Source organism: Lycorma delicatula, chromosome 7 (genome assembly GCF_047948215.1).
Source record: "Lycorma delicatula isolate Av1 chromosome 7, ASM4794821v1, whole genome shotgun sequence".
In the NCBI taxonomy this organism is placed as follows: Eukaryota; Metazoa; Arthropoda; class Insecta; order Hemiptera; family Fulgoridae; genus Lycorma; species Lycorma delicatula.
In genome coordinates, this window is record NC_134461.1 from 117217412 (window position 1) to 117244407 (window position 26996).

The 26996-nt window shown below is 32.1% G+C and overlaps 1 protein-coding gene across 1 annotated transcript in view; it reads left to right on the top strand.

Moving 5' to 3' along the window:
• The first annotated feature begins 644 nt into the window (after positions 1–644).
• Positions 645–26996, top strand: part of Ctr1A (Copper transporter 1A) — a 113350-nt gene continuing 86998 nt past the window's right edge. The window contains exon 1 of the mRNA XM_075371791.1: positions 645–901. The gene's annotated coding sequence lies outside the window, so the exon portion shown is untranslated. The remainder of the gene's footprint in view (positions 902–26996) is intronic.

Genomic DNA, 26996 nt, shown 5'->3' on the forward strand with positions numbered 1-26996 from the left:
ATTACAGTCATAGAAAACGGCAGTAATTTATAAAAATTAACTAGGATTTAGAAGTCTACACTTGTGCATTTATGGCACACAACTTAACTTTATTTTATAAAATCACAATAATACTTTTATGAATTGTGTAGTTCAAAAAAAAAATATATATGTTTACGCACTTTACTAACAAAATTCAAAACACAAACTTTCCTATAAGGAATTACCCTTCATTTTACAACCGCAATTATTTCTTTTATTACAAAATCACATTACTTTTCATCCTTTTGGTGGGAAACCACCAGGCAAACGATATATTCAGTTCTACCAACGACGAACATCGAGTTGTGCGCTTTGAAAGGTATTGTTACTTTCGATGGCATGTATCGAACGTTTTGTGGAGATGTCAAGTTTAATACATATTTACTTGATTGTAGGTGTGAAAGTTAACATTAGAACGTCATAAAAGTACATATAGATACCCGCTAAAAATCATGAAATTATTAATTTACTGAACTTGTCTTTATCCGAGGTTTTTACTATAAACAGAGTGTTACTTTGAGGTAAATTAATCCGTATTGTTTTAAAGAACAGAATATGTTTTCTAAAAGATGAACATTAATTGAAAAAGGGAATTTTAAGATTTAACAAAACACCTGTGTTTGTAGACCTGATCGTTTTTCTGAAATCCGAAGTGATGGTAGGTTTTATTCTGTCGGCATGGATATGTGAACCGCTGCATTGCGCTTTTAATTTAAAAACTGCCATAAAAATAGTCTAGTGTGTTCAAAATACGAACAGTTAAATTACATCTTTAGCATTTAAATATTTTGTGTTGACGGCTTCCTGATTTTTTATATTTTACATGATATTAATTTGTCTTCCATTATTAACTGTCTGACGAAATATTGTAACGTACAAGGTAGGAATTTAAAATTTCATTAGCGTTTGTTTCTGTATTATTTATTGTATTAAGTAGTTTTTAAGTATTGTTATAGGATGTAATCGTTTAGTTAAAAAAAATTATCTATGTTATGCGGTAATCTGATGTTATGTAACTTCTCTAACCTTAATTTTTTTTTTTACAAAGTTATACTTTCATTTTGAGTAAAATCTCTGTTTATAAACAAAACTCTCTTGTAACTTCTTACTAGTTAATTTAATTGAAGTATTGATATTTTATTATGTATCCCATATAATTAACTTAACTGTATACATTGCCTCATTTCAATTATTTTGTGTGATAAAAGAAAATTGTCTGATATTAATGACATTGAATATCAGTAACTGTACTTGTATTTGAACTGCTTGTTAATCTTTGCTTATTTTTAGAGCAAGTAAATTTTAGACATATGGTTGTGGGAATGAATATCTATTTTTATTAAAAACTGTAACTACTTTCAATATGTTATATACAAATATATATATAGAAATTATTTACTAGAATTTATAGAAATTTTTTATTAGTTTACCGTAATATAAATATATATATTACGGTAAACTTTATTTCCATTAACTTTTACAACATGATTTTGAGTTAGTACAAGTGCGTGCAATCTTATAAAGTCTAGTTTTTGTAGAAGTTTTTTAATTAAGGTAATTGTTTTGTTAATTATTTTTTATATTAAAAGCATTTAACAATCTGTTACTTTGTAATGTTGAAAAAGTTGGGTTTACCTGAATATTGATAAAATTACTTTTTATTTCTCTTTGCTTGGGTTTTTGTGTTATATATTTTTAGTTACAATATACAATCCTCATCAAGGCTTACATTACCCCACTGATGAGTGAAAGTCTTCTTTTTTCAAATTACCTCTTTTTACTTCTACATTGTCATATATTAATTTATAAATAGTTATTTTACTCTTACTCTGTACATAACAAGTAAAAGTAATTAACATATTTAGCAATCTAAAGAAATTATTCATATAAATAAGCTAGTAGTTTATGAATAAATTAAGAAATTTATGTTAATGTGAATATTCCAAGTTCTTTTGGTAATTTTGTCTTCGAATTCATCCTATGATTAACATCCTTTTTTATTTTGATATGATTTGTTAGATACATATAATTTGTAAAAGAATTTTAATGATTTCATAGGATACCCGTAAATAAATTTATTAGAACCTAATAAACTGTCTAAACTAAATTTTTATGTAGACATTTTATTTTTTAATTATGGTGGTGATGTTTTATCTTAGTATTTCTTATATCCAGCTTTTTAATACTTTGCTGTTTACACTGTACCTTAATATAAAATTCATTTACTTTAAAAAAACTGTAACCTTATCAATAATTTTGATTTTTAAGATTCTTTTCAAATTGTTTTATCCAAAAAACAATTTTTAATACTTTCTCTGTTCGATATTACATTTGACACAATTTACTCTTATAGTTAGAGCAAATTTCATGTGTGGTTATCGGGATACTTTACCAATTTCATTTAAATTACCATTAAGTGTTAAGCTCGTCGTAAATGTTTTAAAAGCTAATGTACTTGATCTGAAACACCTGGAATTTTCTTTACAGTAATTATATTCAATTATAGACTCCATCTGATTTTGATGAAATTTGAATATACTTATTTAGGACCTAAGTTATTCATTACGGTTGAAATTATGAGTTGTCTAAAAATTATGTAAACACTTGTGCAGTGCCAAATTACAACATTTCGGTGAGGGTACTGTGTAACTTACAAGGAATGTAACAAAGGTGAAAGGCATTTCCATTGAATAATTTGTAACCGATAACTTAGGTCCTAAATAAGGTATATAACAAAGTTTCATCAAAATCAGAGGCAAATCCATAATTGTATATAAATTATCTTCATTACATTTGTTACAAATTTTTATTTTGTTTCTATGGAAATGAAAATTTTCTATTAAATTATTATAATTTCAGTTATATTACATTTCATTTTCAGTTCAAGTTATTGGTTTTTATGGATTGTAAGCATCATTGTCAAACTGATATAGTATTAGGAAGATTTATGAAAGCTTGTAGTAGAATAGAATATTTATTACATGTGTAGAATCAAATAAAATATTATAATAATTATAAAACTATTTTCAAAATGTAAATATTTTGTTTTTACTTTTTGAAAAGATTTACTAGTTTGACAGTTGCAATCTACTAGCCTACATCATATAAGTAGAAGTAAAATTTTAATTTTAGTTAATACATCATTAAGTAGGAGTTTAATTCATATTAATATTACACTAGTGGTTAATCTTTTACTGATTCATCTGGTTCTAATATTATTAAAGTAAATTAACTAATGGTTATACAGCTTCACATAATTGATCATATGAAAATGATTTACTAATCATTCATTAGTTGATTATCTTTAAATTAATCATCCTGGATTATTTTTCTGAATTGCCACTTAGCTAAATTTAAAAATGACATGTGAAGACATTTACAATTTAACCAGGATAACATCAAATATTTATTAATTTTCAATAATAGTAATAATTATTATTATTATTGTTAGGCTGGGTAAGTAATCGTTTAATGAGAGATTTTATCTGAAAATGAATGAATGAAAGAAAGTAAGTGTAAGAAGGAATGAAAAAATAGAATTGATTGAACTAATGAAAGTATTTAAAATATATGTACTTATGTTTTTTTAAATAAAATTTTATTTATAAAATAATAACCCCCATTATTACTGTTATAACCCTCGTAATAGCTGTTTTTCTATTTATTATTTTTTACGGCAGAATTATCACTATTTTCTTTTGGAATTGGTCGGTACAGAATTGTTGCTTTAGGAATTGCATCATATGGTAATGAAAAAAGTTAAGTGTCGCATTAGGTATTGTTAAACCATTTTTTTATTTACTCATTTTACATTTATGAGCCGACACTGAAGATTAAACTTAAGTATCAGTTTAACAGCTTCTGAATATTAGCATGTCTGTATCTCTTTTAATCTGAACAACCACTTCTGCAGAATTGACATGATTGAAGTATATTAATATCTTTGTCAGTATATGTGTTATATAATTTGTGAATTGTAACCATTCAGCTGAATCCTGTAACACTAATAAGCACTGCTACAATGAATGATTATATCTACTTTTTTTTCTTCTATTTAGCCTCTGGAACCATCCTAAGGTATTATTTCAGAGGATTAATGAAGTTGATATGAAACTCATCACCAAAGAACAGTTATCTACAATCTAGTATTCAAAAAAGTAACTGCCGTTACTAGGATTTGAACCTTAGAACTCTCGACTTCGAAATCAGCTGATTTAAAGTGATGAGTTTACCATTAGATCAACTCGATGGGTCAGGTGTATCTATCTAATAGAAGATTAGAAACTGATTCAAATATTTGCTGTGATTTGCATCATTTCTATTTTTAAGTCATTATTACAAAAGATATCCAAAAAAGCCTTTTTAGAATAAGTAACCTTTTTAAGTAGCTTAGAATAAGTAACTTTTTTTACTTTAAGTTGTTTGATTTTTATCCAATATACTCGCCCTAGAACTAAATTCACTAACTTTGGTGTGATAATATTAGAACATATCAGTCTTTTCCTTCTTTCTACAGTAATCTTGTCACAATTATTTCTTTTCTGTTTGTCGTAAAATGTTTTCAGTTTATACTCGCTTCAAACTTTTAACATTCTCCTGGAACACTATTTCTTAAAATAATATATTCTTTGCCCTTCTGGCTTCTCTATTGTCATTTTTGCTGTAATAAAGTGTAGATCAGTATAAATATTTTTTTTTTAATTTCCCTCTTCATAAATCTATGTTTTGTATGAGCTAATTTATTTTTATTTTTTTTGTGTAATAGCTCTTCTGAAAGGAGTATCAATAATGATCGGGGAAATTATTACGTAATTGCTCTCTAAAATTGGCATGTGATTTTTTTTAAGTATAAAACTAGTCTTGTATAAAGTAAAACCTGTTTTTCTTCTCTTGTGTATATGATCCTTGTACTTTTGGATTTTTTAGCTTAAGTGATGTATAACCAAAATTTAAGGAGTCCCTTGGTTGTTGATAAATCTATTCAAACATATCTTCAATATTGCGATTCTTCTGTTTTATCATACTTAATGTGAAGATATGATTTTTTTTATTTTCTTTTTCAGTTAACAGCATTGTATATTTTCAGTAATCGTTTATTTTATTAGCATGATTTTTTTAAGAAATACTTCCCCATTCTAACTTATATGAATCATTCTGGAAAAAGGAATATTATTGTTAATGATTAGTTTTACCAGAAAGTAAGAAATGTTAAAAAAGGTAAAAAAAAATTTAGGCTCTTTATATATTGTTTGTAATTATAACCTTCCCTAACCTTTTTCGTTGTTTATCTGCTTTTCCAAATTTACTCTGTTGTGTGCCATAGTATTCTAAGGTACCTTCAATTATTTGTATTTAACTGTACAATATTTACCAAGAGACCTCATTCATTGTAACATTATGACAAAATATGGAAGTATAGTTCTGAAGAAAATTAAGGTTTGTTGCAGCCTTGGCTTGAGTTGCCTTATTTAGAGGAAACTGCCAGTTAAAGTAAGAAAAGGTGATTTTATTCTGTTTTCATCCAATTGGTGATTGTTATTTCCTATTGAGTATTTTTTTAAATTCCATTTTGGAAATTTTTTCTAGGCGTTTTAATGTGTTAAGTATATTTAACTACTAGCCGGTTCTTCTAGCCAGAACCTGGACCCTCAAAGCCCAGGCGAACCGTGGAGCCAGCTCAGGCTATATCCAAGGGCCGTAGAGCTCGGTACGGTCGCTATTCCCGTCTGCTCAAGAGGGCTTCGCCCTCTGGATCCCCGCACTGTTCGTGTTATCCTCATGATTGTGAGAATAATACTGGTAAATAAGACTGAAAATAATCATGCTTTATACAAATTTGAAAAAGAAACTAAATTACAAAAGACATAATAACAGCAGCTCTTTCTTTTTTCTGTTTAGCCTCCGGGAATTACCGTTCTGGTATTACATCAGAGGCTGAGTGAGGATGATATGTATGAATGTAAATGAAGTGTAGTCTTGTACAGTCTCAGTTCGACATTCCTGACCCACCGGGTTGGTCTAGTGGTTAACGCGTCTTCCCAAATCAGCTGATTTGGAAGTCGAGAGTTACAGCGTTCAAGTCCTAGTAAAGCCAAATATTTTTACATGGATTTGAATACTAGATCGTGGATACCGGTGTTCTTCGGTGGTTGGGTTTCAATTAACCACACATCTCAGGAATGGTCGAACTGAGAATGTACAAGACTACACTTCATTTACACTCATACATATCATCCTCATTCATCCTCTGAAGAATTATCTAAACGGTAGTTACCGGAGGCTAAACAGGAAAAAGAAAGAAAAAGTTCGACATTCCTGAGATGTGTGGTTAATTGAAACTCAACCACCAAAGAACACCGGTATCCACGATTTAGTATTCAAATCCGTATAAAAGCCTTTCCTAGGATTTGAACCTTAAAACTCTCGACTTCCATGTCAGCTGAATTGTGATAGCTATGGTAACTAAAGTACATACACCTTTGACGACGAAAAATTCATAGTGTATTTCTTTGCCATGGTGGAAGACGTATAATAATGAAATAAAAGGATTAATCTCTTTGTTACGTAATGAATATATTTAATTTACAATTTCACCCTCCTTGGTGGTGGGGGGGGGTGAAGAAATAATGAATATTTTTAATGTTTTACCCTTTAAGGGAGCTAGGGTCTCGGTATGGCTTAAAATCTTCCATAGTATAATACGAATGTATTCTGAAAATTTTAAAGCAATCTATCGGTTGGTTCTTCGAGTTTTTTCTACATAAAATATATCTAAAATCCTTCTCAGTTATATCATGAAACATGGGTAAAAATTTGGTTTCGATTGATCGAGTAGTTATTCTGTTTTCCCGAACTAACAAAAACCCTCTTCTTTATATAATAGAATAGATAACAGATTTTATTTAACGTAAATTTAATTCTATTATTTTTGTAATATTATTTATTCTATTGATTCGAATCATTCAGTTCAAACCCACTTCACACAGTGATACTCACAGTTCATTAAAGTTATATATATATATATATATATCTTCGAGATGAAATATATCAAAAACCTTTTCAGCTATGACAAGAAATGTGGATAAAAATTTGGCTGGGATTGAGTAGTTTTTTGTTTAACCCCAAGAAATAAAAACTCTCTTCGTCTTTATCTAATCGTAATAGATATGAAAATCGCAGATCACTTTGCTTCTCAAATTCTCTAGTAAGCATAACATGATATGTTGCTATTCTTGGGTACATTGTGTTTTGGAGAGAGTTGTGACTCGGGTTGGATCGTTTACACAACTATTGTGGTTTTGGAATCTATTAATAAATTCATCAGAGAAATTTCTAAAGTCTATAATAATCTTTTCTTGCAGAAAAGTAAGTAGTTAAATGTATATGGTGTTATTTTAATTATATTCTAAGACTTCATTAGGCTAGGTAATCGAATAGATTTTTACTGGTAAGATAAATGTGAAATACTCGTAAGTAAAAAAGTGATTTGTAATTAATGATAAATTAAGTTTATCTGTGTCATAATTATAAATAAATCTTAAATCAGTAATTTTTAATACTTTTTTATACTTTAAATAATTAGTATATCAGATTATCACTAAATATCGATATTAACAGTAAAATCGTAATTATATCAAAACTATTTTTAAGAATGAAAATTGTTTTTAAACTATATTTATTTATACATTTTTTTAAAATTTGATGTGGACACCACATGACTTCTTTGTACCCCTGTTAAATTACATACACACATTTTTTTTTTTAATGAAAAGCATATAAAATTATATTTCATTAATTTATGGTTACAACAGTCCTAAATCCAAAATTTCAACATCCTACGGTTAATCGTTTTTGAGTTATGTGAGATACGTACGTACAGACGTTACGCCGAAACTAGTCAAATTAGATTCAAGGATGGTCAAAATGGATATTTCCGTTGAAATCTGAAAACCGAAATTTTTCGCGATCACAATACTTCCTTTAATTCTTATACAAGGAAGTAAAAACAAATAGATGTGTGTGTAAGAAACATAAAAATTTTCATCGTTTGTTTATTTTTTTAAATTAACGAAAGCTCATTTTTGCAATTTTAACTAAGGGATTCATATTTTTTATAACTGGTCATATTTAGAGTGTTAACATAAATTTTAAACTTTATTTAAATTTTAAATACCAGTCATTAGCTTCAATAAATATCGATACCATGTAGTGAATTTGTACTCGGCCTTGCTTTAAATTTGATTATCTAAGTTTATTAAATTTGACTCCAGGCTGTTGGAATTCTCGACACTACTCCATGAGATGTTCCAAGTTTCTAGTTTAAAAACTAATTATTGGAGAATTGATTGTAATAAAGTACATCTTTTTATTGTACTATGAAATTAGTTTATTTCTGAGTTCATATGACAAATTCTAGTATATGAAAATGTACAGCTAATATGAGTTTCTGATGGACACAAATAACTTGGGTATAATGTCTAAAAATAGTTATAATATGGGGAGGACACTAATTAGTATACAGTTATTTATGTACAGTTAAATAACAATGATTCAAACGAATATTTTTCTACTAAATTGTACTACTACTCCTTTATTAAGCACTAATTACGTAAATTTGTGAAAATAATGGAAAAAGTTCATATAAATTTCTCTTAAAATGCGGGATTTTTTTATGTTACGTATTAGTATTTCATCTCTAAAGAGTTATGCAATACTAAAGCTCTACTGGCAAAAATTATTGCGTACTTTTACGGAATCCAACAGACAAGTTTTTAATTTTTTCTTTCAAATTATTGCAGGTATTTGCTGAAAAGTTAAAATATAGTGTAACCAAACATAACTCGTTTTTTTACCTCCGGGACCACCGAAAGGTATTGTTTCAGAGGATGAGATGAACGAAAAGCTTTTGTAACGTATGAAGATGTCATGCTTGTCCAGGATTTGAACCCGGAACCTCCGGATGAAAGGCCGAGACGCTACCTCTCGCGCCACGGAAGCCGGCAACTAACTTAACCTACGCTCTGGCTCAGTTCAACACCCTTCTCCTCTGAACCAGTTTCCCTAACTAAACAAACAAAATCATCTACAAAACATCTTCACAGTGCAATAACTAGACGTAGACGGATTACAGGCAGCGACACCAGTGTCTCTAGTACAATGTTGTACTAAGTAACCAGACATGTTTAAACATGACCAATTACTATTACGCTATGCAGAACGTAAAAAAAATTATTGGGGGAAAACAGAAAAGGCCCCAGAAATCTAGTTTATGTGTAAAATGTTCAACCTACACAGAGTGATTATCTGTGTTCTGTTTATGTTATTGCCTAGGCACTAATTTATTTTTGCATTTTCCGTTTTATTTGGAAAATGTACTATAGAATGCATAAATAATTTAAAAGTAGCTGTTATAGTCTACAACTAGCATTTTTTTTTGTGTTGAAAGTTATTCTGAAAGAATAATTAATGAAGATTTACTTTTTCATTTGCAATAATTGTATCTAGACGATTTATTGCTTGGCTGTCTGTTTGTTTATACTTCAGCAGTTGTGTTTGCCAGTTTTGTTATTTTTTATTATTAATATATTTTTTTTAATAATTTGATAGAATTTGTTTGTTTTGTCAGTGACAGTTGATGACATATGATCTATCTGGTTAGAATAATTATAAATTCGCCTATAAAATTCAATAAATTATATATTTATTATTTGCATATGTTTGCTGTTATACATTACGAATACGTTAATCTGTTGATTATTGCAAACCGGTACCTAATTGTTTTGTGCTGTATTTAATTTTTTTTGTTATGACTTATACGTAGACATTATATCAAAATGACATGTGTACACTTCAAGTGAATAGAACTACACTGTATTGTTTGAAATAGCATTCATTATATATGCAGTATTTGAGAATATGTAGATGAATTTGCGTCATTCTTTTTTTTCCTCTTTTGTGTATAATTAATTCAATAACAGCCTTTCTGGGTTATGTGGGTTGAGTTATCATTACAACCCTGCATTCTGCCTATTTTATTAGGAGAATGTTCTCTTTTGAAATGTAATCTGACAAACATTAAATGCTGTTGGCTGTTATTTCATCGGATATTATTACTGTGAATTTAAGCATACGTTTATGGAGGTAAAGCTGGTATAAGCCTCCCACCTCCTTTTCTTGAGTATTAATAACAGGAAATGTCGAAGGACTTAAATTGAAGTTGAATTTCTTCTTTGGTTATTTTTTGCTTTAAAATTATCCCATTTTAATATCATAAGATCATTTAGGGCATATTTTTATTAAATTTAATTATGGCTAGGTTTTTGGAGTCGCTAGGCTGATTACTGACGGTCCTGATGACATTTAAGGTCAAGTTTAGTCGAATAGAATGAATAGAACTCTGTAGAACCTTCTAGAAGGTTGTGGAAATCAATAGAACTCAGTGTCAGGTAGCAGCTTATGAAAACTTTTAGAAACGTTATGCCCAGTCTTTTGAACTCATGATGTTCGAGAAAATTTTGATGTTACACTGTAGCTAGATCTGATTTCTTGTCTAATAGAAGATTGAAGTAAATCTGGGTAACACCAGATAATCGGATAGTATAAAAAATAAAATGTAGGTTCTTTGCATGTGTATTTACAGGGCGTTTCATAATGTTCTTAAGAGTTACAAAAATTCAGTACAAAAAAGTATTTCACTTACCTAAATGAAAGTTGTACGAGGTGATGCAGAGACAAACAGTTTTTGTTAAAATGTATAAATGTTCAATATGATGTGCTCCTCTGGTGACACGGCTCACAACACGAAAGTCTAGCTCTTGCCAAACTCGTTCTAACATGTCATTTTCGATAGAGTTGATTGCATTGATTATGCGATCCTTTAGCTCAGCGGTATCGTACGGCATTGGTAGGAGGATAAACACCTTATCTTTCACGTAACCCCAGAAAGAAATCACATGTCGTGAGGTCTGGTGATCTTGGTGGCCACAGCATAATGTGTTGGTCTTATTCAGACGCACGTCCTATCCAGCGCCGAGGTAATGTTGTGTTAAGGTACTGTCGAACCTCGGTGAAAATGGGTAGGACAACCATCTTGCTGAAAAATGAAGTCGTTGAGTAGCTGAGGCATAAGCCATAATTGTAACATATCATGCCGGTTACTGTCGTTTCCATAAAAAAGAACGGCCCATACACTGCCTCACGAAAGATCGCACAAAAAACGTTTACTTTCGGAGAATATCGAGTGTGTTCCACATAAGCGTGTAGGTTTTCAGTTCCTCAAACTCGCACGTTATGACGGTTTACTTTGCCGCTAATATGGAAAGTAGTTTCATCGCTGAAAATTATCTTGTTTAGAAAACCTTCATCAAACAACATCTTTTCCTGTAACTGTAAACAAAATCGAGCCTACGTGTTTTATCTCCATCAGAAAGACGCTGGATTAATTGAAGACGGTATGGTTTGCTCTCCACTCTGTTGTTTTCGGAATTCCTAATTCTCTGCCTGCAGCCGTAGTCGATTTTGACGGGCTGCGAATGGAACTTGCACGCACATGTTAGGCATTGACTTCTGAAGTTGATTTTCGCTAGCATAAGCAACCAGTTTCACTGAATTGTTTATACCATGCACGAATTGAATTGTTACTTGGTGGCTCCTTATGAAATTTCAACCGAAACGCACGTTGCACAGAAATGACTGACTTTGGCTTCCCGTGGCAGCCATTTTCTCTACTGTCGACGCCTAGCGAGCAAATGGTTTACTAACTGCCTAGTATATGTGGGAAAAAAACTATTTGAAGTACTCTTTCGTACAGTACTTGTTTTATTCTTATGAGTGAAATAGTTTTTTTGTTAATGAATTTTCGAAACTCCGAAGAACAACATTATGAGACGCCTTGTATTAAATGTTGTTATGCTTTTATTAACAGTTCTTGGCAACTAGAGATGAAGCAGTCAGTCTCAAAAATGGTTTCCAAGAAATAACAACCGTACTATGCCAGGCTTTCCAGGGAACTTGAGAAATAAACTGATTTCACATTCCCTTTGAGTATTGCAATGCTAAACTCAACGAGTTTTCAACAAATGTTGAAATAAAATCATACAACCTAAGAAAACCTAAATAATTATAATAATTTTTTTTGTGATATTCAGGTATACAAGTATTACCTTCACTCTATTTGTCACACGAACTGTGTAATGAATATCATTACTCCCTGAGAAGCAACTTGTACTTTCAATATACCTTAGATGATTTATAGGTACTTACATGAAACACACCGGGTTGGTCTTGTGGTGAACGCGTCTTCCCAAATCAGCTGATTTGGAAGTCGAGAGTTCCAGCCTTCAAGTCCTAGTAAAGTCAGTCATTTTTATACGGATTTGAATACTAGGTCGTGGATACCGGTGTTCTTTGGTGGTTGAGTTTCAATTAATCACACATCTCAAGAATGGTCGACCTGAGACTGTACAAAACTACACTTCATTTACACTCATATATATCATCCTTATTCATCCTCTGAAGCAATACCCGAACGGTAATTCCCGGAGGCTAAACAGGAAAAAAGGTACTTCCATGAAACAGTTGGTATATGAAAATTTACTGTTACTGTGTTATGGTAAACAAAATTATCATATACCAAAAGATGGATACATGTATGCTTTGTAATTTATTACATATGTAGTAGTGAGCGGATGTGGGTGTATTCAGTGGCGGTGGTGTAGGCACTGTGGAACTGCAGCACTTCCTGTTTCCACTTGATTTTATTGATAACATTTAATATAATGAATCCTTTTTTCTTCCCATTTACGGGCGCCTTGGCAGTGTCCGGCTCGCTAACAGGTTCCGCAAGATATTATTAAATGCGTATGTATTCCTGCGCACTACCGACTAAACCTCCACCCACCCTTCCTGGTGCAGCTGATATGCATTACTTCAGGGAAGAGGGGAATACGCTCTCACACACATTCAGACACCACTGTCAACAGATACGGACCTCACACCCACAAGATACCAAACATCAGACTAAATCTCACTACAACTCCACAACATCCAATCATCACTCAGAAAACATACCTCAGTTTTTTCTTTATACTTGCACAATATATTATCCTTAAGTTTAGTGTCAGTAGCCATCCCTCAGTTTATGAAAACTATATAAAAATCGTTATATCAAACTGTGCGCTTCACAGTTCCAGCGGCGTGGTGTTTGGTTGTTGTGCGCATGCGAACATAGGAAGATGCACGCGAGGGAGAGAGAACACTCGCTCCCGCAGTACCGACCCTGGCGTGCTGGTGGAAGGTAGTTTTTTTTTTACTCCGCCTGTGTGTGGAACGTTCCTTGTTTATTCCCTTTTTTAGTTTAGTCGGTGGAAGGAATATGAAAGCGGTTTAGTTGTTTTTTCAGTAGTAATCAGAAGATGGCGGAAAGCAAGGACTTTTTGATTGCCAGATCTGTCCAAAAAAAATCTGGAAGGGCGAAGGAGAAAGTAATTAGTAAAAATTAATTATTTATTTGTTTCTGTGTACATAGAAGTTTAAATTAAGCACCATTGGACTATAGTGTTTTTAAGCGGGCATTTTATTAAGTTATCTAATAATATTAAAAACTATTATCTGCATTGATATTTTATTATTTATTAAGTTAAACCAAATACGGTTATTAAGTGCTATATGATTAAAAACCTTGTACCATAATCTTGAATATGATAAGTTAGAATTAGACTATTATCCTGCTTCCAGCTATTCTATTTGATTCGTTTTTTCTTTCGGTTGTTTTATTTTACAAAAAACTTTAACCATGGCCTTGAAAAGGAAAAGGTTTTCTGTAGCAGCACACCTACTAATTATAGCTACGATTCGCCACTGGATGTATTTATAGTTACTGGTTGGGAGAGTGTAGCATAGATGGGTAGATGCAACTACTATCCAACATATATTTCCATAAATCCACGGATTAGTCATTTCCTCTGCCATTTTTCTAGTGGCTATTCGACTCAGCAGTTACATGATTTAGTTTGGTACTTCCATAGCCGTAATATACTTGGGCAAATAGTGTAAAGCAAAAAATTAATGTATGCCTTGAGGAAGGAATGCATTATATCAATGATTGTCAAGCTGTGCCCCGGGGAGCCACGGCCTCTTCACAGGGGCGCCGCGAAATATTGTAAAAGCTTCATAATTAATTGAACGAAAAACATTTGTAATTATTAAATTAATAAAGATAAACAAGTTTTATTTATTTTTATCTCTTATTTACGAATAGTCATACTTTCACTTAGGGTAGGGCGCCTTGGAAAATGTTTAATTGAAAATGGCGCGACTGGGAAAGGTTTAGGAACCACTGAATTATGCGAGGTGTGTGAGAAAAGTAATGAGATTGGTAACACTGCGAGCGATCTGGCAACGCTGTGTCTACTGGTCTGTGCTAGACCGGGTTTTTCATCCCTTCCACATGCTCAGTACGAGTTTCAACTCCGTTCAGCCAACACATAATTTTTGACAGCGCCATTGTGTTTTTGTTGTGTGTTACGAAAATGGAGCATCGGAATTTAGAGCAACGTTGTGCAATCAATTTTTATGTTAAACTTGGGGAATCCACGAGTGTGACCTTTTAAAAGTTGAAACAGGCCTACGGGGAACATTGCTTATCAAGAACACAAGTTTTCCGCTGGCACAAATCATTTTTAGAAAGCCGAGAACACGTTGAAGATCAACCTCGCTCAGGGAGACCTTCAGCTTCAAAATCTGACGAAAACGTTGAGCGTGTGAGGGTTCTTGTGAGATCTGACCGTCGTTTTAACAATAAGGATGATGAGTGAACAGTTAAATTTAAACACTTTCACCGTACATCAAATTTTGTCACGATTTGGACATGCGAAAGATTTGTGGGAAATTGGTGCCGAAAAACCTCACAACGGAACAGAAGGACAATCGAAGAACTTGTGTGCGTTGATCTTCTTGAGAGGATTGATAATGACCAAGAATTCTTCGTGTGATCACAGGTGATGAATCCTGGATATTTGAGTACGATCCTGAAACAAAGCGGCAAAACAAAGAAGTGCCACTTTTCGCTTTGGAGCGAAAAGTGGTTTTTCGGTCTCCTCGACCGAAAAAATGTCGAATGAGCAAATCAAAGATCAAAACCATGCTGATTTGCTTTTTTGACAGAGGGGTATCGTGTATAAAGAATTTGTTCCTTCAGGACAAACTGTCAACCAAGTGTTTTACAAAGGTGGCCTTGAAAGGCTCAGGAAAAGAGTGATTCGCTTGAGACCAGGCATTGCAGCCAAGCGGATGCTTCATCATGACAATACCCGGTGTCACGCGGCCATTTCCATCAGGGAATTTTTGACGTGAAAATTCATTCCTATCAAAATTCCTCAACCACCACCCTATTCACACCTGATTTGAGTCCTTGTGACTTTTTCCTTTCCCGACTGAGGGATTGAGTTTCCTAAAAATGAAACAATTTAATGTAATTAGGTAACTTTAGACTACAATAAATTTCCAAGTCGTACTGTCTTCATTATTTTCTTGGAAATCCTTATGCGTGCACCATTTATAGTATATTTGCTCGTTACTATTCTTTATTGTATATTTTTATCTTTTCCTGGCATTGATTTCTGTAAAGTAAAATGTGATCGTAGCTGTTCAGATTTTTTATTCACAATTTCTTAAAATCTCATGAATCCAGTAATAAAAGTATTACAAGTTTTGTTATCGAGGTTACAGAATTATTTCTATATGACAGTATAAATGTGTGCATGTTGGCTTTTATATTATTTCACAAACAGTTTCACTTTGATTTACTTGCTTTTGCATTACAGAAAATGATTTTTATGAAATAGGTGTGGATCGTAGGTGTGGATTTTATGAAAATTCTGATTCTATATTTTTTAGCGTATCAATAAATGATACCGTGATATGATTAAAATATTTTTTTAAAGCGCTCCATACTTGTGTAAAAATTTGAGTTGCATAAATCTTACTTTTGAATGTTGCTTTGGATTTGAATTAAAAAAGCTTACAACACAGTTGTAGGATTTTCCCGTCACACAGACGGTGGGTTGTTTCTGATGTACGCTTACAAACAAACAAAACACACACAACTTAATTTAATATATTTATCATTTTATTTAAATATAATATTTTTTCGTTTATTTAATTCAGTGATTCTAATTAAGGGCGCGCGCATACCTATTTAAATCGCGCGGGTGTGGCGATACTAGCGGCGACAGTCGTTACTAACTAAACTAATGTAATTTCACAACTTAACATATTGTACGGTCGGCAGACCGGTGAAGCCGCGAGGTTTAACTCACCAGGCACCGAGTTAACCGGGCGATCGAGTTCGAGACCCATCCAGACCGAGTTACTTTTTTTTGCACTTTAAATATTAATCATTTATTTAATTTACCGTTCACCTTTTTATGTTGCTACATAGTAAACGACTACAACAGAATTTTTTTGGGGTGGGGTGCGTTTTGCAAAAAAAAATCGTAGCGTATATTGTTATTTTTTAATTAACAAGTACTCCTAAGAAAAATATGACCTCAATTAGGTGAAATCTGGAGATATTGAGGGTTACCTTGCTTTACAGCCTCACCTCCTTGACCTTTTTAAGTTGAAAATTTAATGGCATCACCAGGTTTGGTCAAAACCGACCCAGTAGTTCTGGAGATATGTGATTTAGAGGCACACCGAACACACACCTACATATGAACATTAACGTCCGATTTTTTTGGGTTCCTTACGTGTCAAAACGTCAAGATCCGGTCAAAACCGCATATGCTCAAATTTGACAGATTACTTTACTTTCCCTTCTAGAAGTATAGCGATATCTAGACGGGAAAGTAAAAATATTTTTCTGAAAATTAGACGTAATGTGGTGAGAATAATTTTTAATTCCCAATAACTCATAGTGGTGTGGAAAGGGACACGCTATTCTTAAATTTTTAACTTTATTTTGTCTCTAACTATAGGAATAAAATGTTTTTCTAAATATCTAATTTTTCTAAATTAGATATTGATTAGGGTTAAAATAATTTTCAGAGGTAAAGAGGAAATTTTTACGTTTCTAAAAAAATTTTTTTTGCCCATCTAGCTCCAAATATTACAATTTGAAATTTGCTAAACTAAATCTAAGTTCACTTAAAGAATAATGTCTCTTAGAGATAATTTAATTATTTATTTTAAAATCTATTTGTATTGGTTTAATAAATCGATTAAAAAAATTGGAACTTTAAAAAAAAAAATATCTAAACAAATATCTTCTTTAATTAAAAATATTTTTTAAGAAAAATTTCTAGAAGTAATGTTTTTAGTTTTTCTTCATTTTTGTGTTAAATAAAATACACACCATTGATTTTTTCCTGTTGTTTATTAATATATTAAAAAAAAAAAAAACTAAGAAGTATTTTATAATACCATCAACAGCTCAACTTTTCCAATTTAACGTAGTTGCGTGAGTCAAACCATCGTTAAAATTTTGTATAGAAATTCTCTTATTAATGTGACGCATTGAAAGTATAATAATTATAATTTGAATTGCAAACCAAAACATGTAATATTAAATAAATTAGAAAAGGAATGATATCTCATTGCTCGTTTTTTAATGACCAATAAATAAACCTTTTATTCAGATTGCTATATAATAATAAATTATGTAGATGACGTCCCGATTGGATACAAATAATTATAAGATAAAAATCGATCGTGATTTAAGTCCATATTATATATTTAAATTAAGGTAAATACATAAAAAATATTAAATATAAAAAATAATTCACAATTCAGAAGGCGTTATTGAAAATTACTTGAGCTCATTTATTTACATATTGAACGGGATACAGAAAATTCAGGTTTCTTTTTAATTTTTTAAATAGTATAATTTCAAAATTATAATTCGGTAATTTAGTAAAAATGGTGTAACGGAAGCATTTTAATGAATAAACTCATTTTTGTAAGCCGAAGTTTTGTTGAGTTTTGAAAAAACAGCTCTGTTGTCTTGTTTGGTGCAGGTGAATATTATTTTTTTAAAAATAAGTAACCATTTGTTTAAGCAAAGATTGTACATTCATGAATATATACACATGAATAACACCTAATTTTCTAAATATTGATCTCCACGATTCTTATGTATAGACATCAAACTATAATCTGACGGTCCATTTTTGTATCTTGAAAATTTGTTCGACCGTTTGAGGGAGCCCAAAGAGATGATGACATTGTACGTTGGAAGGGAATACACGTAAATATAATGAAAGGCTGAATAATTATGACAAATAAGCGTTTTATTAATGCGCATAAAACCGATTGGGTTCTGTTTGATTATATTGTGAAACGAAATCGCTTTTATCATTCCAAGAAAATCTTTCACCTAATAAAACGTCCAGAAATTTTGCTTGTTGGGCAATAAAAATGCTATTGTTTTCATTAATGGAAATTCTACCAATGTGAAAATCAGTTTTATGTCTATTTGAAAAGTAACGGGTGTTTCAAAAAGTATGTAACTCCTATGACGACGTGAATTTATTACAAAAATATTAATGTTAATAAAATACTTATACAACAATAGTCAAATTACCTTTAAAAACTCTACAATAGATGTTCAAAATGATTTCCTGTGATCCCGATGCAGGTTCGTACACATTTCATAACATTTACAGCCAGTTTTCGTAATGTTTGAAATCTCACTTTCACTGTTATCCTTCAATTCGTCAAGTGTTTGAGATTTTTTTAAAAACTACACTTTTTACCTCCAAAGGAAAACGTGTGCTGGTGTAAGATCTGGGGATGTCGGAGATCACAACCCTTTTTGTAATAAACGATGGCCGAAAAATTCCCGTAACATATCCAACGTTTCACTTGCAGTATGAGTTGCGTTTTCCTGCTGGAACCGATATTCTCGTTGTGTAAATCTAACGTGGCAATAAATTTTTCGATTAAGTTGCGTTAAACCATACCCTCTACAGATTTGTCAAAAAATAATACCCTGTTGCGCGACGCCGGGAGATCGTACACCAAACACCAATTTTACTTGCATAAAATTGCGTGGTCGTTCATGAAACGCGTGAGGATTTTCAGCGCACCATATTTGGCTGTTTTGTCATCCGACTGAAACGGTGCCTCGTCGCCGAAATAAGCACGATCCAGAATTTCAATACCGTTGTCATCAACGAAACCGACGATAATACTGTAAACGTTTTCCGTGGTCTACTTCTTTCAGTTCTTGAACGACACCGATGCGATAAGCATACGATTGTAATTTTTTTAATAGCACTGAAAGCTGTAGATAGTGAAAGCCCAGCCTGTGAAGATAACTTTATGAGATTTTCTGGGTGACCGAGTCAAACGTTCTTTTACATCCTCCAGAACTTCTACTGTTAACAGCGATGGCGACCTGTGCTTTTCCGATCATATACACTCCCAGTCTCGCGAAATTTATTAATCAACCGCCATATTGTCGACTTATTAGGAACTGAAAATTGGGAAATTTTATTCGAAACTCGTCTTTCACTCGTTCGTAAGATTTATACGCGCAATAAATCTCAATAATTAACACATCTTCGTGTGCTTGGAAAACGATATAGTTAATCCAATAGAGACGAATTTATACTGTAATAGCACTAGTGTATAAGAAGGTTACAAGCTGTAAACCTTGAATGCAGTGTTGCCAACCGACATGTAGGGAGAAATAAAATTTCAATTTATCTTAATCTTAGGTTGTGTCCATTTAAAATAGATGGCTACAATCCATTCAATGAATATTTTTTTTTTACTACTGTCGTATAAACTTCAAATCATTTTAAATTATTACCTTTAGATAAAAGTACAGTTGTATCGTCTGCGAAGAGGGAAATAATGAATGATTTTAAAATTTTGAGGCACTAATAAACAATAAAAAGGAAGAGTCCTGGGTACTTCCTTGTGGCACTCCGCGTTCAAAAGTGAAGTGAGGAGGAACTAAATTTTACATGTGTATTCAAGTAAATAAAAAGATGAAATTTCAACCACCCATTTACGGTCGGTAAGGTATGATTAACCAATTCTAAGCGGTTTATCCTATACCGTAATTATTGAGTTTTTCATCCGTAAGAAAATGTGAAACAAAGTCGAATGTTTAGACGAGTCAAAAAAAAAATTGAAAATTTAATCTTTTTTACGAAGCTCAACTGACAAAAACTTTGCACATATATGCTAGCATGGAAATGAAAAGAGATATTGGAATGAAATAAAAATTGAATAAAAGTACATTACTTTAGCTACAAAATGCAGTATTTATTTTTCAATATAATCCCCGTTTACATTGATACACTTTTCCCTAACATGTGACAAGTTTTTGCATTCCATCACTGAAAAATGCTGGCGGTCTTTCTCGGATCCAAGTGGCTCCCAGCTTCCTTCACTACATCGTTGGTGCTGTAATGTTCACCTTTGAGATCCCTCTTGAGGTGAGAGAAGAAGCGGAAGTGGTACGGAACCAAATCCGACGAGTATGGCGGATGCGGAATAGGCTCAAACTTCAGCTCGCCATCAGAGAGTTTGCGCAGTATCCACCGTGCACAGATTTTACGGTAACCCAATTGCTCGATAAAATGGCTTACTCGTTTTTTAGGTCTGCCTAACTGAATGGCGAAGCGTTGCTGGGTGATTCGCCGGTCACTTTGAAGTAAATCGTCCACCTTCTTTCAATGTTTCTTGTCACTCATAGAAACTGGTCGTCCGCTGCGAGGTCCGTCCTCAATTGTCGCTTTACCAGCTTCACATTCGGGAAATTTCAACGCCCACCTATTCACAGTACTCCTGTCAACAGTTTCGCTATCGTAAACCGTTTTTAAACGATGAAAAATATTCTTAGAATTCACGTTTTTTTGTTGTTAAAAATTCGATCACTGCGCACTGTTTTAACCGTGTTGACGTATTGGTCGTACTCGACTCCATTTTAACTGCTACTGAAAACAAATCGGTAAACTTTCATCGCATTATCACAGGTTTGTAGAGGGGGATTTTAGATATGTGCAGCCACGCCCAACTCGATAGTACCTTTTGTCTCCATGTAGTACGCTAGTGTGCAAAATTTATTAGCCGAGCCTCGTAGTTGCATAATTTAAAATATTTTAAATAAATTAACAATTAATATAATCCATCTTACCAGCACGTTGATATGTTCTCCAGATCTTTCGGCTTACTTGGAAGCCATCATCGGGAGTTAAAATTAATGGGAAGTCAAAACTTGAAAAAAAATCATAGTTAAAATTTAAAAACAGTTGACTGTCCAGTCCTATTAGTATACATAGTATACTAGTAGGACCGGGTAGTGATGACTGTTTTATAATACATTAATTTTAATTCCTGATGATGGCTTCCAAGTAAGCGGAAAGATCTAGAAAACATAACAACGTGCTGGTAAGGTGGATTATATTAATTGTTAATTAATTTATTTAACATATCAGCGGTACCATGTTGGAGAAATTAAAATATTTTATAAAAACTGTGAAATGGCTGATCAGTTGACAATTTTTTCCTAAAACCATGCTGAAAATTTGTGAATACATTATGCTTTTTAAGAAATGTTAAGCATTTATTTTTCATATACTTTGGAAAATACTGACAATAACGAAATTGCGTTATAATTTTTTTAAATTAACTATCGAACTTTCTTAAGAAGAATAATAACAACGGAAGTCTTAAGGCGGTTGGGAAATCCTTCGTTGTTGAAAGATTCATTAGTTGATCTATTAGAGGGGAAATAGCGTTTACGAATTCTTTAAAAATACTGGTAGGAGTTTCATCAATTTTTTACTTTTTTTACTGAAAACGCAGGATTTAACTTTAACAAAAATACTCATTCATCAACAAAGTCATTCAAAATTGATGACCTTCTTTGAAATGGAACAATATTGTTATTATTGGAAAAGAAATTATCAAATTCTTCTGCTATTTAAATATAGGTGATGAAGAAACGGAAGTTGAGTCCTGTTATGTTTTTGTTATCTCTCAACTTCGCTTTCACTTAATAATTAGTTGCTTAGTTACCATAATGTAATCTTATAGCATTAAGAATAACTGTGACATATATAAATTTGTAATTTTTCAAATAAATTGGGTAGTTATCAGATATATTATATTCAGACATTTCTTAGAGCAGAGCTAGATTTAATTATTTCTTTATTAATCCGCGAGCTTTTCTTTTTTTTAAATTGTTTCGTTTTTACTAAAGGGCAAGCCTTTTAAACTGCATTAAGAAAATTGTTAAATTTTTGTCCAAAGCTAATTTTTTATCGATTTCCCAGTTTTTCTGACAATATAGTTCTTAAATTTCTAATTATCAATTTTTACTTAGCATATTTTAAAAGATAAAACAGATCGTTGTATTATCGCACAGTTTCATTAATAAATTATACTATTGAAAATTTAACAATTGTAATCTGAAAGTCGTAATCTGGACAAAAGGATTGAAATTTAGGTAAATTTGTAAAAATATTTTCTGTATAAATAATTTATCGAGGTCTAATTCTAATTCTAATTAGCTTGTAGATAGAAGTATTCGGCGAATTAAAATTGAGTTAATAGTTTTAACCATTAACTCAATTTGAAACTAGAAACTAATTTAAAACTAGAATTTTCTAGAAAGCCAACATTAAAATCGCTACAAACTGATTAAATTTATTACGTTTTCAATAATTTATTTAGAGAGCATGCAAAAAATCAGAAGGAAAACTAAAATATAACGAAATCAAACATTTCTGACGGAATAAGGTACACCAAATCGCTGAAAACAAAACTCAGAAAAACGCGAATATTTAATTATAAATAATATAGAACAAATAAAGTAAAAGAGGGGCTTGAAATCTGCACTGTACGAAGTCCAAACCTCCACGCAATTGCACGAGGGCCGTCTTATAAATTTTTACAAAAGTAATCAAAGAAAAACTAATTTTTTGGTACAAATCGTTTTATTTTTTCTCAAATTATTCGCCTTTAAGATTTATACACTTTTGCATGCGTTTGAACCAATTCTCGAAAAATCTTTTTCACTCTGAAGTTGTTACCTCAAAAACATGGTTTTGAAGGGATTCAACAGGTTCTTGATGTTATGAAAATCGTTGTCCACGCATTTTGTGTTGACATTTGGGATCAAAAAGAAGTTCGGCAATAAATCAGGTGAATACGGGCTATTCAATTCAATGTTTTTCTCCGTCAAATAATCATTTGACGTGCTGTGTAAGAGCTGACATTGTCATGATGAAGAATGATGCGACGTTTTCCTGTGTTCTGGCACATAAATTGTATACCATTCAGCATTAACTGTTCTGCGAACCTCTGAAGCAATGATTACTACAACCTTGTCTAGTACAACCGAAGAAACAAGAGATCATTTTCTTAGAAGTGCTTCGCGTACGATCCATATTTTTGTCGGATTTGTTTCACCTTGGAACACCGTTGCTTAGTTTCCGGCTCGTACGATTATATCCAATTTTCGTCTCGTGTTACGATGTTGTATACGAATTTTGCGCTTCCTCGGTCGACTGTTTTGAGCATTTCCTTATACCGATTGACACGAAACTGTTTTTGAGCTTCGGTCAAATTATGCGGAATCCTTCGGGAACAGATCTTTTTCACAACAAATGTTCATGCAGAATCGAATTTACTGTAGTCTTCGATACGCCTAAGGATGCGTTTATCTCACGGTAAGTAACATGCCGATCCTTTTCAATGTTACGCACAGCATCGATTTTTTTTTGAACAACCGATTTTGGTCGACCATCACAAAATTCATCGCTGACGAAGGTACGACCACGACGAGATTTTGCAAACCAATTGTAAATAGTCTTTTCTGATGGTGATTCATTACCAAAAGTTGAACGAAGCGATTCGGCCGATTTCTGAGCTGTCACTATTTGCAACTGTCACATCTCAATAGCGCCATCCAGGGGTCGTTTGTAAAAACTTAAAATGCGACCTCTCTCGTATTTAATTAATAAAATGTAATTTATTGATTTAAATAAAAAGCCATAACTGTAATTTGCAGGTGACGTAACATTAGTCAGTCTCGATTCACTCCCAAATCTTGTTATTGTTACAGAAGACTTTGCAGTCTTCCGTAACAATAACAAGATTGTGTGCTAGATTTATGAGAGGAACTGAGAAGTTGAGTGGATGAAATATTTTCCTTCTTCGCAAAGCCAACACTGAAATGCAGGTGATATTCATCCTACAAGTTAAATTTTTATTCTCTTCGCTGCAGGGTCGATTTTGTACTAAACATCATTACTTTGTGAAAAAGCAACTCCAGTTGATATCTCTTTTATCGCTATGCAAGAAGGTGGACGAATTATGTGAAACACATTATTGTGATTCCTTTCTAATAGTGTTATATGCACTGTTTAGTTTATTGATAGCTTGATTAAGATATCAATAAATAAAAAGGTAATATAAGATTACATTTTATTTACACTCGTACATATTATCTTCATTCATCTTTTGAAGTTAATACCTTACGGTGATTCCGGGAGCAAAAAGGTTCACTCGTAAACTTTAATATTATATATTTTTTCTTATTTTACGAGTACAGATTTGAATTACGTAAATTTCAGTATTTTTTAGCGCCTCGATATGCAAGAATGATTGTGTTCTACTTTCCCAAGCTCGCGAGGAGATTTGTCCTCTGTTAACCTTCTTTGTACTGAAATAAATGCACTACATCTTATGAATCAAACAATATGCGTAACTTATGTCTGTTGGAATCTCCCTCCGTAAAATTCTTTTTTTCTTTTCTGTCCCGTTAGACACTCGTGTATTCACATAATACAACAGATTATTCATATAGCACTATTAGAGTGTTTTTAATAGTGTTGGTACTACTTGAACTGTTAAGGTTATTTACAGTTTTATGCCCGCGTATTTGAGAAGTTAAAGCATGAAATAATTGTTTACGTTAAGTAAACAGTTACATTAAAGATTTTAATTAAATTAGCAACCGATGAAATTTTATTTGACTGCTTAGTCTTAGGAGAATAATGCGGTTCGTAGATCTTTATCGGTCTTAACCAGAATTTTCGCTGTAACCTGTCAGTTAAAGCTCAAATAGATCATCGTATTAATAAAATGTTTTGTTGATTTGTAATTAATTATTAATTTTTTTTTTTGTAAAAAAATTTTTTTAATATCATTGTAATTATAACGAATGATATTATACCGGTTGATTTACCAGTAAATGCAGATACTTTGGCAGTTCTTTCTACATGTAAAAATAAAGAAAACTATACATAATATTATTATTATTAAAAAAGTACATAATAAACATAGGTCCGCAAACGCTTCGTTAAGGAGTTACGGCTGGCGAAAAATATTGTCCAGATTTCATCTCCAGTGAAATGAAGCGATAAAGAAATTCTTAGGATCCTGTATGAATTACGCGTAATTTATTTTGAGACTTCATTTTTACCCGGTTAAATCGGTTGAAATAAATTGATAAAAACCATTTTCCAATTAAATTTAATTTTGTATTGTCTAAATAAAAGCCAATTTTATTTAATTTTTAAATTTTTTTCCGTTTACTTTATTTATACTATTTTGTTTAAAAGAATTACATTTCCTACAAGTTTTATCTTTTTATTGGCTATTTAACAGTTATTAGTAAAACGTAAAATAGTGCGTGCGTTTTTCGCCGGTTTTCTAAAAAAACTATTGTAGTTACAGTTCTGGGACTCATTTTTTATCAATTTGTCAGATAGAATTTCATATAGAACTGTTGCCATTAGTTTAAATTTTTGCATCCCAAGAATTTCTGTATGGCTTAATTTCACTGGAGAAAATCTGGGCGAAAATTTTCGCCAGCCGAAACTTGTTAACGAAGCGTTTACTTTGTTCATATGTACTTTTTTCTTTATTTTTACTTGTAGAATGAGCTGTTAGGTAATTCACGCTTTATAATTACTGCGGTTTAAAATATGATTAAATGTCATTTAATATGTTAGCAATTGTTTCTGTGGGAACGGTAAATTATCTCGTTTTTATCTTTGTTATTTGACTACGTATTTAAATGTACGCTCTGTTATTTGACTAGGTATTTAAATGCTCGCTTTCGTTTATTTTTTAAAAGTATTCATATTTTTAATGAATTAAGTATCGGTATTATTATTGATTGTATTTATTTATTGGTTTCGTTAACAGCGAATACCAGAAATTGAAAGAGACGATGTAACCGCTTGAGTAATACTGAGTAATATTCTTAATTTTGATTATGCATGCAAGATGAGTACTTGAATGTTGTAAAGAATAAGCTACGTAGCATTCGAAGTAATGTGTTACATAAAAATCATATGTACAAGACAGTCAGTCAATACAAAAAAGACCTTCGTTGTCCTTTGTCGTTCACATTTAGGGCATATCTGGTTAACGTATGTATTTCTTTCTTCATCTTATACTCTTTTGTGACCTTAGATACATACCACAATGTAACGATTCGTCAGGTTATCCTTGATAACGTATCTTATGCACCTTTGCGTCATGATTTAAAGTAGCAAACAGATTTTGGCGGTATTTTAGATTATAATGTGGCCGAAATTAACGAACTTTAAAAATAGCTATAAATCTGTTACTATTTGTCTGAATTGTAATTAAATTTTATACCTTTACTGTAGTTAGACGTAACACATTCGCGTGCGCCCACACGAGCGCGCGCGTTGTCTGTGTGTATATATACATGCGCGCGCGCGCACACACACGAGTGTATAACGAAGTTCTTCCAGAAACTACCCGTTAAAATAACGGAAAAAGTTCATATAAACATATGTCCTAAATTACTTCGTTTGCGAGTTACGGCTACTGAAAGATTTCGTTCGCGCATTTCAGCTATTGTACTGAAGTTTTTAGAATGTTATTAAGGGCCAGAATTAGTGATTTCTTATGTTTTTTCACCCATTTAACAAAGATATTCCACGTCAAGTATAAAAAAAAAATATGATGTCGACACT